Here is a 15,025-nt window from a genome sequence, read left to right on the forward strand (position 1 = left end):
TATTTATGGATTCACATATCTTTTTGGGTGTTTATAGTGTTTGCAGGTTCTTATTTGCAGCTAACCTTATATGTTGGGTTGATCCCCAACTTTTCAGACTTTATATATATGCTTGGCAGGTTGTTGTTTATTATCTTCACTTCAGTTGAGGTTACTTGTTGTGCGCAAGCAGGGAACAAATATCATTCGCTTCGTAGGAGTCAACTCATCAGTTTTGTTCCCTTGTACTCTATCTTCTATTTTGTTTGCCTCTTGCACATCACGTTTTAGAATATCCCACCTTAACTTTACGTTGGATGCCTCAATTACGTTGAGGATAATATAATGTTTAAGTGCGGGGGAATGGTCAAGTATATATAGATTTGTGGTAGGAATTCACTTTCGCTAGAATTTTTTTTTTTTAAAAAATGTCTTGCATGAAATGACCAGCTGTGGAGCGGGTCTATTTTTGTTTTCTTATCATATTATTACCAGCTGTGGAACGGGTCTGTTAAAAAAAAGTGGTTTATCCGAGCCTATTGCATTACATGACCAGCTGTGGAGCGGGTCTCTAAAAAAAACATGATGACCAGCAGTGGAGCGGGTCTAATTTCTATTTTGCTCGGAACTAGCAAAATATAAGTGTGGGGGAATCTGATAAGCACGCGTGTGCGACACTTTTATACTCACATTTATACTAGCTAAGTCTCGATATCTCGCTAATAACTATATTTTAGAGCTTTTACAGGAATTACAAGTGAAATCCGATCACCGGACCGAAAAATGACCAAAGTGGATGGCCCGATATCTTTATATATCAGCACCACTCAATTCACTCATGGCACTAAATGGAGTTGGAGCTTAACGGGAGCATGTGGGCTGGCAAGCCAACAACTTATGGCCGCACCACTTAAGCGATCAGATAGCCAGGAGGTTGAGCAAAGAAATCATCTCTTTGCCAAGCGTGTGAGATGCACAAGAGAGTAAATGGGTGACGTGGCCAGTTGTTATACCACATTTCTCTTTGTGTTCATCGAAACAGCATCAATTGTTCTGTGTAAAAAAAAATTATTTCTCATAGCTGCTGCTAATTCATCTTCAATGGCGAGAGATCGAGACAACAGGGAGACGGAAGATGAGAAAAATCAACATAAAGGAACTCAGCAGCAGCAGTATTGGGTATAAATGGATCTTCTCGACTGAGAAACAAAAGAAGCAACAAGAAGCAATGGATTTGAGGACTTCTAAAACATCAATTGAAATTAGGTCATCATATGGATCAATTTCGGTGGTCAATTGGGTGCCGGTTTAGTTAGTTTTAAGGAAACAGTGATATTTTGGGTGATTGCTGAAGACGCATGTTTCAGTCATGATTTCAAGCATCCAGTGTTAAACTGAGACGGAAATGGAGATGGGTTCCAGGGGTGTTAGGGGTTTACGTTAAACGGAATCAGAACTTGAAGGTGCTGTTCGATTCAATATCTGTACTCAAGATGGATGAGATTATAAATGGCGAATGAAATGAAGGGTGATACAGTGGATCTGTAATGGAAAGAATTGGTAGATTTGGGTAGAATCTGATGCGGAGAAACAAATGGGTTTGATGTTCCATAACAGCAACATGGAATTGAAGATTGAAATCAGTACATTTACAACAATGAATTTTTGGGAGTTTTAACTATCGATTGAAATGGGGTATGTGTTATGTGGCAGTGTTGGATGGATTGAGATTTTTGGAAAATTGGTAGTCTGGTCGAGTTCTAGTGATGACGGTGAAGGCTGGTTTGCACTATGAACTGTTGGTATCCAAAGGAGGAAGAGTGATCAGCAGGGGAAGGAAAGTGGCCAAGTTCAATGATGTATTGAGGTCGAATTTTGGGGCAATCCGTGGATGGCATTAGGGTCTTCTATCAACCCAGATACAATATTGATTGCAGACAAGTTGCATACAAGGTTGGGTATTGCACAACAACTTAATTACTGCATTGATTCATGGTTGTGGCTGTATGGAGCTCGGTTCGAAGCTGATTGACTGAGAAATTGGATGGAAGTGAAGAAGAAAGGTGTTGAATGCCTTGGAATTCAGTGAGAATGTGGGTGCAATGAGATGAGTAATTGACAGGGCAAGGAAGAAGTTGGTGGCTGTTTGGAAGGCTTATAAGTGGATGAGACGGGCAGTTTGTGAAGGGTGCAGTTGCCGGACTCAGTTGCAGTTGCCTGGATTGGGCCTGGCAATCACATCTCGGTCCTATTGAAGTGAGCAGCAGAGCCTACAAATAACCAGCGAAAGGAGAAGAAAAGATAGGCCGTAATCAAGGAAGAAACTAGGGTTTGAGCATTTCCACTCGCTTTTCAATTGTTTAGCTTAATCATTTACTTTATCATTTCTATGGCTTTTAAGAAAGCTATGTCTAGCTTAACTCTACATACGGGTGAATGACGAACTTGTAGGTTATTTTACTTATGTTCTCAAACAATGGTTTCAAAAATAAAAGCTTAACATAATGTTTGTGTTTCTCAAAATTGGGCTGATTGTTTTATGAGTTTTTCATGTCTTATGCCATGTATATTTCATAGTTGAGTTCTAAAACAATAATCCATTTATAACCTTGGTGATATATGATTTATGATTATCCTATGACTATCCATGCCTTGTATGATTAGTACTTAGGGTTTCTACTTTCTAGGTTGAGAACAAACATGATCTTTGATAATTCTTCGATAAATTTTGAACGTCACATCTTCCATGTACTAGCCAGGCTTGCTATTATACATGAGTTAAATGAGACCTTTGTGGTAGAACATAAATAACATTAGCCTACAACAGATTCCCGTAATCTTGACACGTTTATATCCTTGATAACAACCTTCAATAATTCGCTTTAGTTCATTTGTTTGTTTATTTTGTTCGTATAAAAATTCGGAATTCTTCATATTCAAACATATTTGACTTGAGAGTAGTGAGTATCGATTAGAATCGTGTTTGACACTCCTCGTTGGAACCATTCCTATTTGCCACTATCCTCGTATAGTGCACCGTATACTTGCGGTTAATAAAAGTTGGTTCTCCGACCCATCAAGTTTTTGGCGCCGCTGCCGGGGAGTGGTTGCAATACTCTCTTATTGATATCATCAATTTTCTAGTCATAGTTTATGTACATAGTGTATTTTTGTTTTTATTTTCCTTTAGTTCCTTTTAAGCAGTTTTTCTGATTTTGTTTAGGTACCTTTGTGAGCTTGAAAAAAAAACGCAGCTGGAATCTCTCAAAAACCGGTAGAAAAGTAAGTACTTGAGAAGCACGATGAATTTCTACAAGGTGAGTCATACAAACTTCTGCATCTTGTTTTCATATGCCAGATCTACTAAGTGGTTAGGATAGAGAACAATTTGATCGTCTTGTTAGTGTTAAGCCTTTACACATGACGGAAACAGATGATGAGGGTACGAACCCTCCGCCTAAAAGTTTGAGAGACTATATGTTCCCGATTAGAGTCTCTCAACTTTCTTGTATTGTTTTGACTGCCACCACGGCAACTTTTGAGATTAGAGCAAGCACTATTCAAGCACTTCCTAATTTCTATGGTAAGGAGAATGAAAATCCTTACTACCGATTTTGAAGAATTGTGTGGTACAATGAAATTCAAGGATTTAGCTGATGAGTATCTCAAACTTAGGTTGTTCCCCTTTTCCTTGAAGGATAAGGCAAAGTCATGGTTAAATGCATTAGCTCCTTCATCAGTTAGTACTTGGTATGGCATGATTAATCTATTCTTGTATAAATTCTTTCCTAGGCATAAAACTATTGCCATTCGTCAAAAGTTGAATAGTTTTTCACAACAAGAAGGAGAATCTCTTTATGATTATTTAGAGAGGTTCCATGATCTCTTGCTACAATGTCCACACCATGGATTTCATACTCCTAGGCTCACATTGAATCTATATGAGGGATTAGATTTCAAAACACTGAGTATGGTAGAATCATTTTGTGGTGGTAATTTTCCTGGTAAGACTGCCGAAGAAGGTTATAAATTTTTGCATGAAATGGCCGAAAAAACACAAGAATGGGAGGCTAAAGAACCCATAAGATGAATTACTAGTAGCACATGGGTTCACAGACTTGACAGTGAATTGCACTTTGGGGACAAGTTTGCTGATATGTTACGAAGAGTTGAGTCGTTAGAAAGAAATGCTGAAATTAAGCATGTTGAGTCTATTACGCATACATCTTCTATTACTAATGATTTTTCTGACCAATTTTTTTCTAGTTTGGAAGAAAGTATGAAATTGTTTATGCAGGCTACTCAAAGATTTATGGCGAACTTAGAGCAACAACTAGATCATATAACAGGCCAGTTGAATGAGCGAAACAAGGATCAGTTCCCGAGTCAAATACAGCTCAAACCCAAGGGTTCTGTTGAGGTAAGCACATATGGTGCTAAGCCTACTCATCTCTACCCTAAGAAGTGGACAGGTTGTGGATAACCATGTTCGTGATGCTGAGGAGAATGTGCAAGATAGGAACCTGCCTACTATTACACAGGTTACTCCTGCAACACAAAAAGAAACCGATGAAACCGAAAAAGGTAATTCTGAAATCTCTTATGTTTCTCGCGCTCATTTTCCTCAAGCATTGCTACCTCGTAAGAAAGGAGCTAGTCCTAATGACATCTTAGAAGTGTTTAAACAAGTTAACGTCAACATTTCACTCTTAGATGCCATTAAACAAATTCCTTCTTATGCTAAATTCCTAAGAGATATGTGCACTGTGAAACGAAAATTGAATGTACATAAGAAAGCTTTCCTTACTGAATAGGTGAGCTCGATTATTACACAGAAAACTCCACCCAAATTCAAAGATCCAGGTTGTCCTACGATTGCTTGCACTATAGGTGAACATAGGATTGAACATGCATTGTTAGATTTAGGGGCCAGTGTGAATCTCTTGCCATATTCTGTGTATGTGCAATTAGAACTTGGTGATTTGAAACCCACTAATGTCACTCTCTAATTGGATGATAGGTCAATTAAAATTCCTAGGGGAGTGGTAGAGGATATTCTTATACAGGTTGAAAGTTTTGTTTATTCCGTTGATTTTATTGTTTTAGATACTCAACCTGATTCTATCCTAGTGGGCAAATTTCTGTCATCTTAGGTAGACCTTTTTTGGCTACCTCGAATGCGGTTATCAACTGTCGCAATGGAATCATGGAGCTTACTTTTGGAAATATGAAAACGGAGATAAATGTGTTTAGCCTTTCAAATTCGTCTGCAATTTCTGAAACATGTGAACATGTATGCATGGTTATTGGTGTGAATGATTATACTCACAGTTATAATGAGAATCTCGAAAGCATGTCTGAAAACTTTGCAGGTTGTAAGGAGTTAACAAAAACTGAATCATCAGATATTTGCTCATCTTATTTTACCAAGCCTGATGAACTAGTTTTTCATGGTACTAGTGGTAGTTATCAAGATGCTGATCCTGGTGAGTTAATTCACAATAAGAAATTAGAACCAAGAATTGTTTGCTTAGCTCCTTTTGCCAAGTCCTGCGGTCTTGCGCTTATTGACATTGGTAATGCATTGCTCCTTCCTAATATAAAACCCAATTGGGAGTCTCCACTGGGAATCAAAATTGGTAAACTTTCTGAACTTATTGTTTATGGGAGTGGGTTATTTATGGATTCACATATCTTTTTGGGTGTTTATAGTGTTTGCAGGTTCTTATTTGCAGCTAACCTTATATGTTGGGTTGATCCCCAACTTTTCAGACTTTATATATATGCTTGGCAGGTTGTTGTTTATTATCTTCACTTCAGTTGAGGTTACTTGTTGTGCGCAAGCAGGGAACAAATATCATTCGCTTCGTAGGAGTCAACTCATCAGTTTTGTTCCCTTGTACTCTATCTTCTATTTTGTTTGCCTCTTGCACATCACGTTTTAGAATATCCCACCTTAACTTTACGTTGGATGCCTCAATTACGTTGAGGATAATATAATGTTTAAGTGCGGGGGAATGGTCAAGTATATATAGATTTGTGGTAGGAATTCACTTTCGCTAGAATTTTTTTTTTTTAAAAAATGTCTTGCATGAAATGACCAGCTGTGGAGCGGGTCTATTTTTGTTTTCTTATCATATTATTACCAGCTGTGGAACGGGTCTGTTAAAAAAAAGTGGTTTATCCGAGCCTATTGCATTACATGACCAGCTGTGGAGCGGGTCTCTAAAAAAAACATGATGACCAGCAGTGGAGCGGGTCTAATTTCTATTTTGCTCGGAACTAGCAAAATATAAGTGTGGGGGAATCTGATAAGCACGCGTGTGCGACACTTTTATACTCACATTTATACTAGCTAAGTCTCGATATCTCGCTAATAACTATATTTTAGAGCTTTTACAGGAATTACAAGTGAAATCCGATCACCGGACCGAAAAATGACCAAAGTGGATGGCCCGATATCTTTATATATCAGCACCACTCAATTCACTCATGGCACTAAATGGAGTTGGAGCTTAACGGGAGCATGTGGGCTGGCAAGCCAACAACTTATGGCCGCACCACTTAAGCGATCAGATAGCCAGGAGGTTGAGCAAAGAAATCATCTCTTTGCCAAGCGTGTGAGATGCACAAGAGAGTAAATGGGTGACGTGGCCAGTTGTTATACCACATTTCTCTTTGTGTTCATCGAAACAGCATCAATTGTTCTGTGTAAAAAAAAATTATTTCTCATAGCTGCTGCTAATTCATCTTCAATGGCGAGAGATCGAGACAACAGGGAGACGGAAGATGAGAAAAATCAACATAAAGGAACTCAGCAGCAGCAGTATTGGGTATAAATGGATCTTCTCGACTGAGAAACAAAAGAAGCAACAAGAAGCAATGGATTTGAGGACTTCTAAAACATCAATTGAAATTAGGTCATCATATGGATCAATTTCGGTGGTCAATTGGGTGCCGGTTTAGTTAGTTTTAAGGAAACAGTGATATTTTGGGTGATTGCTGAAGACGCATGTTTCAGTCATGATTTCAAGCATCCAGTGTTAAACTGAGACGGAAATGGAGATGGGTTCCAGGGGTGTTAGGGGTTTACGTTAAACGGAATCAGAACTTGAAGGTGCTGTTCGATTCAATATCTGTACTCAAGATGGATGAGATTATAAATGGCGAATGAAATGAAGGGTGATACAGTGGATCTGTAATGGAAAGAATTGGTAGATTTGGGTAGAATCTGATGCGGAGAAACAAATGGGTTTGATGTTCCATAACAGCAACATGGAATTGAAGATTGAAATCAGTACATTTACAACAATGAATTTTTGGGAGTTTTAACTATCGATTGAAATGGGGTATGTGTTATGTGGCAGTGTTGGATGGATTGAGATTTTTGGAAAATTGGTAGTCTGGTCGAGTTCTAGTGATGACGGTGAAGGCTGGTTTGCACTATGAACTGTTGGTATCCAAAGGAGGAAGAGTGATCAGCAGGGGAAGGAAAGTGGCCAAGTTCAATGATGTATTGAGGTCGAATTTTGGGGCAATCCGTGGATGGCATTAGGGTCTTCTATCAACCCAGATACAATATTGATTGCAGACAAGTTGCATACAAGGTTGGGTATTGCACAACAACTTAATTACTGCATTGATTCATGGTTGTGGCTGTATGGAGCTCGGTTCGAAGCTGATTGACTGAGAAATTGGATGGAAGTGAAGAAGAAAGGTGTTGAATGCCTTGGAATTCAGTGAGAATGTGGGTGCAATGAGATGAGTAATTGACAGGGCAAGGAAGAAGTTGGTGGCTGTTTGGAAGGCTTATAAGTGGATGAGACGGGCAGTTTGTGAAGGGTGCAGTTGCCGGACTCAGTTGCAGTTGCCTGGATTGGGCCTGGCAATCACATCTCGGTCCTATTGAAGTGAGCAGCAGAGCCTACAAATAACCAGCGAAAGGAGAAGAAAAGATAGGCCGTAATCAAGGAAGAAACTAGGGTTTGAGCATTTCCACTCGCTTTTCAATTGTTTAGCTTAATCATTTACTTTATCATTTCTATGGCTTTTAAGAAAGCTATGTCTAGCTAACTCTACATACGGGTGAATGACGAACTTGTAGGTTATTTTACTTATGTTCTCAAACAATGGTTTCAAAAATAAAAGCTTAACATAATGTTTGTGTTTCTCAAAATTGGGCTGATTGTTTTATGAGTTTTCATGTCTTATGCCATGTATATTTCATAGTTGAGTTCTAAAACAATAATCCATTTATAACCTTGGTGATATATGATTTATGATTATCCTATGACTATCCATGCCTTGTATGATTAGTACTTAGGGTTTCTACTTTCTAGGTTGAGAACAAACATGATCTTTGATATTCTTCGATAAATTTTGAACGTCACATCTTCCATGTACTAGCCAGGCTTGCTATTATACATGAGTTAAATGACCTTTGTGGTAGAACATAAATAACATTAGCCTACAACAGATTCCCGTAATCTTGACACGTTTATATCCTTGATAACAACCTTCAATAATTCGCTTTAGTTCATTTGTTTGTTTATTTTGTTCGTAAAAATTCGGAATTCTTCATATTCAAACATATTGACTTGAGAGTAGTGAGTATCGATTAGAATCGTGTTTGACACTCCTTGGAACCATCCTATTTGCCACTATCCTCGTATAGTGCACCGTATACTTGCGGTTAATAAAAGTTGGTTCTCCGACCCATCAAGTTTTTGGCGCCGCTGCCGGGGAGTGGTTGCAATACTCTCTTATTGATATCATCAATTTTCTAGTCATAGTTTATGTACATAGTGTATTTTGTTTTTATTTTCCTTTAGTTCCTTTTAAGCAGTTTTTCTGATTTTGTTTAGGTACCTTGTGAGCTTGAAAAAAAAAACGCAGCTGGAATCTCTCAAAAACCGGTAGAAAAGTAAGTACTTGAGAAGCACGATGAATTTCTACAAGGTGAGTCATACAAACTTCTGCATCTTGTTTTCATATGCCAGATCTACTAAGTGGTTAGGATAGAGAACAATTTGATCGTCTTGTTAGTGTTAACCCTTTACACATGACGGAAACAGATGATGAGGGTACGAACCCTCCGCCTAAAAGTTTGAGAGACTATATGTTCCCGATTAGAGTCTCTCAACTTTCTTGTTGTTTTGCCTGCCACCACGGCAACTTTTGAGATTAGAGCAAGCACTATTCAAGCACTTCCTAATTTCTATGGTAAGGAGAATGAAAATCCTTACTACCGATTTTGAAGAATTGTGTGGTACAATGAAATTCAAGGATTTAGCTGATGAGTATCTCAAACTTAGGTTGTTCCCCTTTTCCTTGAAGGATAAGGCAAAGTCATGGTTAAATGCATTATCCTCCATCATCAGTTAGTACTTGGATGGCATGATTAATCTATTCTTGTATAAATTCTTTCCTAGGCATAAAACTATTGCCATTCGTCAAAAGTTGAATAGTTTTTCACAACAAGAAGGAGAATCTCTTTATGATTATTTAGAGGGTTCCATGATCTCTTGCTACAATGTCCACACCATGGATTTCATACTCCTAGGCTCACATTGAATTATATGAGGGATTAGATTTCAAAACACTGACTATGGTAGAATCATTTTGTGGTGGTAATTTTCCTGGTAAGACTGCCGAAGAAGGTTATAAATTTTTGCATGAAATGGCGAAAAAACAAAGAATGGGAGGCTAAAGAACCATAAGATAAATACTAGTAGCACATGGGTTCACAGACTTGACAGTGAATTGACTTTGGGGACAAGTTTGCTGATATGTTACGAAGAGTTGAGTCGTTAGAAAGAAATGCTGAAATTAAGCATGTTGAGTCTATTACGCATACATCTTCTATTACTAATGATTTTTCTGACCAATTTTTCTAGTTTGGAAGAAAGTATGAAAATTATGTTTATGCAGGCTACTCAAAGATTTATGGCGAACTTAGAGCAACAACTAGATCATATACAGCAGTTGAATGAGCGAACAAGGATCAGTTCCCGAGTCAAATACAGCTCAACCCCAAGGGTTCTGTTGAGGTAACACATATGGTGCTAAGCCTACTCATCATGACGGGTTGTGGATAACCATGTTCGTGATGCTGAGGAGAATGTGCAAGATAGGAACCTGCCTACTATTACACAGGTTACTCCTGCAACACAAAAAGAAACCGATGAAACCGAAAAAGGTAATTCTGAAATCTCTTATGTTTCCTCGCGCTCTTTTCCTCAAGCATTGCTACCTCGTAGAAAGGAGCTAGTCCTAATGACATCTTAGAAGTGTTTAAACAAGTTAACGTCAACATTCCACTCTTAATGCCATTAAACAAATTCCTTCTTATGCTAATTCCTAAGAGATATGTGCACTGTGAAACGAAAATTGAATGTACATAAGAAAGCTTTCCTTACTGAATAGGTGAGCTCGATTATTACACAGAAAACTCCACCCAAATTCAAAGATCCAGGTTGTCCTACGATTGCTTGCACTATAGGTGAACATAGGATTGAACATGCATTGTTAGATTTAGGGGCCAGTGTGAATCTCTTGCCATATTCTGTGTATGTGCAATTAGAACATGGTGATTTGAAACCCACTAATGTCACTCTCAATTGGATGATAGGTCAATTAAAATTCCTAGGGGAGTGGTAGAGGATTCTTATACAGGTTGAAAGTTTTGTTTTTCCGTTGATTTTATTGTTTTAGATACTCAACCTGATTCTAATCCTAGTGGGAAATTCTGTCATCTTAGGTAGACCTTTTTTGGCTACCTCGAATGCGGTTATCAACTGTCGCAATGGAATCATGGAGCTTACTTTTGGAAATATGAAAACGGAGATAAATGTGTTTAGCCTTTCAAATTCGTCTGCAATTTCTGAAACATGTGAACATGTATGCATGGTTATTGGTGTGAATGATTATACTCACAGTTATAATGAGAATCTCGAAAGCATGTCTGAAAACTTTGCAGGTTGTAAGGAGTTAACAAAAACTGAATCATCAGATATTTGCTCATCTTATTTTACCAAGCCTGATGAACTAGTTTTTCATGGTACTAGTAGTAGTTATCAAGATGCTGATCCTGGTGAGTTAATTCACAATAAGAAATTAGAACCAAGAATTGTTTGCTTAGATCCTTTTGCCAAGTCCTGCGGTCTTGTGCTTATTGACATTGGTAATGCATTGCTCCTCCTAATCTAAAACCCAATTGGGAGTCTCCACTGGGAATCAAAATTGGTAAACATTCTGAACTTATTGTTTATGGGAGTGGGTTATTTATGGATTCACATATCTTTTTGGGTGTTTATAGTGTTTGCAGGTTCTTATTTGCAGCTAACCTTATATGTTGGGTTGATCCCCAACTTTTCAGACTTTATATATATGCTTGGCAGGTTGTTGTTTATTATCTTCACTTCAGTTGAGGTTACTTGTTGTGCGCAAGCAGGGAACAAATATCATTCGCTTCGTAGGAGTCAACTCATCAGTTTTGTTTCCTTGTACTCTATCTTCTATTTTTGTTTGCCTCTTGCATATCACGTTTTAGAATTTCCCACCTTAACTTTACGTTGGATGACTCAATTACATTGACGACAATGTAATGTTTAAGTGCGGGGGAATGGTCAAGTATATATAGATTTGTGGTAGGAATTCAATTTCGGTAGAATTTTTCAAAAAAAAAAAAAAGATAAAAAAAGATGTCTTGCGTGAAATAACCAGCTGTGGAGCGGGTCTATTTTTGTTTTCTTATCATATTATTACCAGCTGTGGAGCAGGTCTGTTCAAAAAATAAAAGTGGTTTATTCGAGCCTATTGCATTTCATGACCAGCTGTGGAGCGGATCTATTTTTGTTTTATTATCATATTATGACCAGCTGTGGAGCGAGTCTCTAAAGAAAACATGATGACCAGCTGTGGAGCGGGTCTTAAATTTTGTGTATGATCAGCTGTGGAGCGGGTCTAATTTCTGTTTTGCGCGGGACTAGCAAAATGTAAGTGTGGGGGAATCTGATAAGCACGCTAGTGCGACACTTTTATACCCACATTTATACTAGGTAGGTCTCGATATCTCGCTAATAACTATATTTTAGAGCTTTTACAGGAATTACAAGTGAAATCCGATCACCGGACCGAAAAATGACCAAAGTGGATGGCCTGGTATCTTTATATATCAGCACCCCTCAATTCACTCATGGCACTAAATGGAGTTGGAGCTTAACCGGAGCTTGTGGGCTGGCAAGCCAACAACTTATGGCCGCACCACTTAAGCGATCAGATAGCCAGGAGGTTGAGCAGAGAAATCTCTTTGCCAAGCGTGTGAGCTGCACAAGAGAGTAAATGGGTGACGTGGCTAGTTGCTATACCACATTTCTCTTTGTGGCCATCGAAACAGCATCAATTGTTCTGTGTAAAAAAAAGAATTTTATTTCTCATAGTTGCTGCTAATTCATCTTCAATGACGAGAGATCGAGACAACAGGGAGAGGGAAGATGAGAAAAATCAACATAAAGGAACTCAGCAGCAACAGTATTGGGTATAAATGGAGCTTCTCGACTGAGAAACAAAAGAAGCAACAAGAAGCAATGGATTTGAGGACTTCTACAACATCAATTGAAATTAGGTCATCATATGGATCAATTTCGGTGGTCAATTGGGTGCCGATTTAGTTGGTTTTAAGGCAAACAGTGATATTTTGGGTGATTGCTGAAGTCGCATGTTTCAGTCATGATTTCAAGCAGCCAGTGTTAAACTGAGACGGAAATGGAGATGGATTCCAGGGGTGTTAGTGGTTAACGTTAAACAGAATCAGAACTTGAAGGTGTTGTTCGATTCAATATATGGACTCAAGATGGCTGAGATTATAAATGGCGAATGAAATGAAGGGTGATACAGTGGATCTGTAATGGAAAGAATTGGTAGATTTGGGTAGAATCTGATGCGGAGAAACAAATGGGTTTGATGTTCCATAACAACAACATGGAATTGAAGATTGAAATCAGTACATTTACAACAATGAATTTTTGGGAGTTTTAACTATCGATTGAAATGGGGTTTGTGTTCTGTGGCAGTGTTGAATGGATTGAGATTTTTGAAAAATTGGTAGTCTGGTCGAGTTCTAGTGATGACGGTGAAAGCTGGTTTGCACTATGAACTGTTGGTATACAAAGGAGGAAGAATGATCAGCAGGGGAAGGAAAGTGGCCAAGTTCAATGATGTATTGAAGTCGAATTTTGGGGCAATCCGTGGCTGGCATTAGGGTCTTCTATCAACCCAGATACAATATTGATTGCAGACAAGTTCCAGATAGGGTTAGCTATTGCACGACAGCTGGATTACTGCATCGATTCATTGCTGTGGCTGTATGAAGCTTCGAAGCTGATTGACTGAGAGATTAGATGGAAGTGAAGAAGAAAGGTGTTGAATGCCTTGGAATTAAGTGAGAATGTGGGTGCAATGAGATGGGTAATTGATAGGGCAAGGAAGAAGCTAGTGGCTGTTTGGAAGGCTTAGAAGTGGATGAGACGGGAAGTTTGTGAAGGGTGCAGTTGCCGGACTCAGTTGCGGTTGCCTGGATTGGGCCTGGCAATCACAGCTCGGTCTTAGTTGAAGTGAGCAGCAGAGCCTACAAATATCCAGCGAAAGGAGAAGAAAAGATAGGCCGTAATCAGGGAAGAAACTAGGGTTTGAGCATTTCTACTCGTTTTTCAATTGTTTAGCTTAATCATTTACTTTATCATTTCTATGGATTTTAAGAAAGCTATGTCTAGCTAAAATCTACATAAGGGTGAAGGATGAACTTATAGGTTATTTTACTTATGTTCTCAAACAATGGTTTCAAAAATAAAAGCTTAACATAATGTTTGTGTTTCTCAAAATTTGGTTGATTGTTTTATGAGTTTTTCATGTCTTATGCCATGTATATTTCATAGTTGAGTTCTAAAACAATAATCCATTTATAACCTTGGTGATATCTGATTTATGATTATCTATGACTATCCATGCCTTGTATGATTAGTACTTAGGGTTTCTACTTTCTAGGTTGAGAACAAACATGATCTTTGATAATTCTTCGATAAATTTTGAACGTCACATCTTCCATGTACTAGCCAGGCTTGCTATTATACATGAGTTAAATGAGACCTTTGTGGTAGAACATAAATAACATTAGCCTACAACAGATTCCCGTAATCTTGACACGTTTATATCCTTGATAACAACCTTCAATAATTCGCTTTAGTTCATTTGTTTGTTTATTTTGTTCGTATAAAAATTCGGAATTCTTCATATTCAAACATATTTGACTTGAGAGTAGTGAGTATCGATTAGAATCGTGTTTGACACTCCTCGTTGGAACCATTCCTATTTGCCACTATCCTCGTATAGTGCACCGTATACTTGCGGTTAATAAAAGTTGGTTCTCCGACCCATCAAGTTTTTGGCGCCGCTGCCGGGGAGTGGTTGCAATACTCTCTTATTGATATCATCAATTTTCTAGTCATAGTTTATGTACATAGTGTATTTTTGTTTTTATTTTCCTTTAGTTCCTTTTAAGCAGTTTTTCTGATTTGTTTAGGTACCTTTGTGAGCTTGAAAAAAAAACGCAGCTGGAATCTCTCAAAAACCGGTAGAAAAGTAAGTACTTGAGAAGCACGATGAATTTCTACAAGGTGAGTCATACAAACTTCTGCATCTTGTTTTCATATGCCAGATCTACTAAGTGGTTAGGATAGAGAACAATTTGATCGTCTTGTTAGTGTTAAGCCTTTACACATGACGGAAACAGATGATGAGGGTACGAACCCTCCGCCTAAAAGTTTGAGAGACTATATGTTCCCGATTAGAGTCTCTCAACTTTCTTGTATTGTTTTGACTGCCACCACGGCAACTTTTGAGATTAGAGCAAGCACTATTCAAGCACTTCCTAATTTCTATGGTAAGGAGAATGAAAATCCTTACTACCGATTTTGAAGAATTGTGTGGTACAATGAAATTCAAGGATTTAGCTGATGAGTATCTCAAACTTAGGTTGTTCCCCTTTTCC

General features: G+C 38.2%; 1 long non-coding RNA gene and 1 other non-coding gene across 2 annotated transcripts; one reads left to right on the forward strand and one right to left on the reverse strand.

Moving 5' to 3' along the window:
• Positions 1 to 3,787: 3,787 nt before the first annotated feature.
• LOC113341123 lies at positions 3,788 to 3,891 on the reverse strand. Its single transcript, XR_003355793.1, has one exon. It is a non-coding gene; the product is annotated as a small nucleolar RNA R71 (small nucleolar RNA).
• Positions 3,892 to 11,218: 7,327 nt separating this feature from the next.
• On the forward strand, positions 11,219 to 13,385 carry LOC113340831. The gene is made up of 2 exons (XR_003355662.1): positions 11,219 to 11,975; positions 12,086 to 13,385. It is a non-coding gene; the product is annotated as an uncharacterized LOC113340831 (long non-coding RNA).
• Positions 13,386 to 15,025: the final 1,640 nt, after the last annotated feature.

This window comes from Papaver somniferum, unplaced genomic scaffold, assembly GCF_003573695.1.
Source record: "Papaver somniferum cultivar HN1 unplaced genomic scaffold, ASM357369v1 unplaced-scaffold_24, whole genome shotgun sequence".
In the NCBI taxonomy this organism is placed as follows: domain Eukaryota; kingdom Viridiplantae; phylum Streptophyta; class Magnoliopsida; order Ranunculales; family Papaveraceae; genus Papaver; species Papaver somniferum.